General features: G+C 44.3%; 1 pseudogene across 1 annotated transcript; it reads right to left on the bottom strand.

The window, feature by feature from the left end:
- Positions 1-2514: 2514 nt before the first annotated feature.
- Positions 2515-3648, bottom strand: LOC311016162 (Ig kappa chain C region, B allele pseudogene; annotated as a pseudogene). The gene is made up of 2 exons: positions 3621-3648; positions 2515-2936 (listed from the first exon to the last, which is right to left on the bottom strand). The product of its transcript is annotated as an Ig kappa chain C region, B allele pseudogene (transcript).
- Between the last annotated feature and the right edge of the window lie 154 nt (positions 3649-3802).

The raw sequence follows: 3802 nt of genomic DNA, 5'->3' as shown, positions 1-3802 counted from the left end.
ATGCAGAGCTTAAATTCGACAGCCAGATTAAAGCTGTGGTGAAGTCGAGCTTTTTTCAGTTGAGGCAGTTGGCAAAAATTAAACCGCTCCTCCAGAGACAACATTTTGAGACAGTGATCCACGCCTTTGTGACCACTCGGCTGGATTACTGCAATGGACTTTATATGGGGGTTAGTGGGTCCTCCATTGCCCGTCTTCAACTGGTTCACAATGCTGCTGCACGTCTTTTAACTGGCACAAGAAAGTTTGAGCACATTTCACCTATTTTAGCTTCCCTCCACTGGCTGCCCGTTCATTTAAGGATTCATTTTAAAATCCTTTTATTTGCTATTAAAGCCTTAAATGGCCTTGCTCCACCCTACCTCTCTGAGCTGCTACACCCCTACACTCCCAGCCGCTCTCTGACAGTGCCTAAAGCCAGGCTGAAGCTCAGAGGGGAGCGAGCATTTGCGGTCGCAGCTCCAAGACTTTGGAACGGATTGCCGCTGCACATGAGACAGGCGTCTTCACTGTCTCATTTTAAATCTCTTCTTAAAACCCACCTCTTCTCTTTGGCGTTTGACACCATGTAGCGTGTTGATTTTAAGTGTATATGTGCTTACTTTTTACCTTTTAATTTTTTTTATTTTTTTTTTATTTAATTTAATTTTTATGTTGTGCGGGCGGTGCACCCTTTGATTTTCTTTATTAGGGCCCGAGCGCCGACAACGTCGGGCTGCGAAGCCCTATTGAAATTCGATTGTTTATTATTATTATTATTATTATTATTATTATTATTATGCAAAGTAACTGCCTTTTTGGGGGCCTTAGCAATATAATTAGCTTACCAAAATTCACGTGCATATTGGGACTGGCGAAAAATTTGATATTTTAAAGGTTTTATAGTTGGCCACAAAAAGGTGGCTCTCTAGCGCCATCTAACGCGTCTTATGCCAGCCCCAGCACATCGTAACTCTAATTGACACAAAATTCGCCTCACATGTGCAGGCAAGTGTGCTCTACAAAAAAGCCTCTTGGAGTACTAAAGTCCGCCTACCGAAATTTTCCGCCATTTTGAATTTTGTGAAGAACACGTTTTTGCTAATTCCTCCTAAACCGTAAATCCGATTCTCACCAAAATTGCTGTGTGTCATCACTACACCGAGCTGATTAATCCCTACAAAGGGCATAGTGAAACATTGTTGCGTTCAGAAGTTATAAGCCAATGAACATTAGAGGGGCGGGGCTCTAGAAATCAATACACATAACTCCACAATATTTAACCCAATCATCATGAAACTTGCAGGACATGTTGACATATGTCCCTGGAACATATCCTGAAAGTTTTATTAAAATTGACCACTCGGGGACGCTACAGTAAATCAGCCATTTTTCAATTGTAAGCTTTGTATTTTAACGAACTCCTCCTAAACCGTTGATCCGATTCCTACCAAACTTTGTGAGCCTGTTCTAGAGGCCTCGATGATTAAAAATGATCAAGAGGTCTTACATAAGTCCTATGGGAGCGCAATTACAGCGCCCTGAACATGGACGAATTTCATGCTTCGCCACAATACTCAATACTTACTGTTATAACTTCAATGTACATTGTCCGATCCTGTTCAAACTTCTCACATTTGATGAGAGTCCCACCCTGAACACGTCTGCACTGCAATATTGACTCACAATCAGAGCGCCACCTAGTGGCGACATAAAATGTCATGTTTTTACACCCGTATAAGGTCCCAGTGTCGTGGAACTTTGCACCCCAGTCTAGCAGGACAACTTCAATCGTCTGATACGGTGATCGACGCGACGATTCAGGCAAGGGACGACCGGCTGCGTGGCAATGGACGGGGATGACGCGCGCCATGGCGGGGGCCGGGGACGACGCGCGCCGTGGCGGTGGCCGGGGACAACAGGCGCCAGCCGTGGCGGTGGCCGGGGACGACCCGCGCCGTGGCGGTGGCCGGGGACGACCGGGGACGACTGGCAACGTGGCGGTGGCCGGGGACGACCCGCCCCGTGGCGGTGGCCAGGCCAGGCGGTCCGACACGTCAGGCGGCCGTAGCACTAACCGAGTTACGTGCCATGCGAGGGCCCGTTATCACTGCTCGCAGTTTTAATTTGTATTTGTTTTTTAATTATTTTATTTGAGTTTTATCTGATTTTATCTGGCTTTATTTGCGTTTTATCTTATTTATTTGATTTTATATTGTTTCTATCCTATTGTGTCCATCATTGTTATTGCGCTTCTGTTGTATTGAAATTGATTTATTTACTGTGAAGTACTTTGGAAACCGTTGTGTTTGTTTAAATTGTGCTAAATAAATAAAGTGGATTGGATTGGATTGGATTGAAAACCACTACATTCTCTAGTCCTATTCATAAAATAAAACACCAAACACTTCATCATGTAATTCATCAGTGAAAGCTTTATTATTATAAAAAGACAGTTATTAAACGCACACATCTACTTGCTGAGCTACACACATTACTCTCTAGCTACTTTACAGCAGTCACACAAGGCTTTATAGTTTCCTCTACAAACGTTGTCCTCAGATTGTTCAGAGCAGCAGGTGTGTTCCTCCTGCTCCCCCCATGCAGAGCTCCTGTCCTGGCCTCCATCCAGACCCTCTAGGCCTTACACTGGCTCCTGTGGAGGGACTGCATCTGGTTGTGGTTGTGATGGAGGACCTTGCAGGAGTACAGCTCTCCTGCCATCCAGCGCTCCTGGCTCAGGCTCAGGGTGCTGCTGCTGCTGTAGAGTCCGCTCTTCTCCTCCTCTGAGCTGCTCAGGACCCCCTCCGTCACCTCGGTGCCGTCCACCTCCCAGCTCACCACGGCTCCCTGAGGAGAGTAGCCGGTCAGCAGGCAGGCCAGCGTGGCCGAGCCCCCAGAGAGCTGCTCAGAGGAGGGGGGAAGCAGGGAGACTGAGGGCCGGATCATGGAGCCAGCTGGAGGGGAGAGCAGAGACACACGAGGAGCAATTAACTTCCACTGTAGGAAAGACAGCTGAACATGACAGAGGTGACGTTACTGAGGGTTAGCTGTGTGCATGATGCTGTGGTCACACAGAGACATGGGATGGAGGGAGGATTTAACAAATACAACGCTGACTGGAGTTCTGTCATTTACAGGAACCAATCTTCTCCTGCGGCTCTCCTCATTAAATCATTATAGAATCATATACAATGTGACTGAGGAGTCATTGGAATAGAAAAGTTTCATTAATCATCTGTAAACTGTAAGCAGTGAAAGATTTTGACATCTGTCTGTTTCACTTCCTTTTCATCACTTTGAACTAACGGACCGTGAACACAAACTGCAGCGACACTGAATGTACAATAAACCCTCTTATTTGTTGATCAACATTAGATTTTATAACGTACAGCTAACACACTAACAGATGTTTCAATGTTACAAAATAAAATACTGCATCTACTTCACCAAAACATAATCTATAATAGGAAAATAATATGCAGTGTTTTCCTAAACTCCAATATCAGCCTAGATTAATGAATAATAAATATCCAAAAAGTATAAATGATCCAAAATAATGATTTGGTTCATCACATTTACTTTAAACAAAGCGATTATAATATTGAACGTTGTAGAAATCATAAATCTGTGATACTTACAGTGAAAGATGAGTTTGGTTCCTCCACCAAAAGTCCACCACAGTGATACAACCTCGTTAAGTGGCCGTACAAAAACCTCCTGCACTGTGAACAAGCATCTGTCCACTGAAAACAGAGTTATTTTATAGTAAGAATGCATAATTAATCATTTATTTGAATTAAGTCATGATTCATCTCCTATT

The sequence above is a fragment of the Eutrigla gurnardus genome, assembly GCF_963514095.1.
Source record: "Eutrigla gurnardus genome assembly, chromosome: 7".
NCBI classification, from domain to species: domain Eukaryota; kingdom Metazoa; phylum Chordata; class Actinopteri; order Perciformes; family Triglidae; genus Eutrigla; species Eutrigla gurnardus.
The sequence above is the reverse complement of the archived record's forward strand: the minus strand, read 5'-3'. Positions and strand labels throughout refer to the sequence as shown.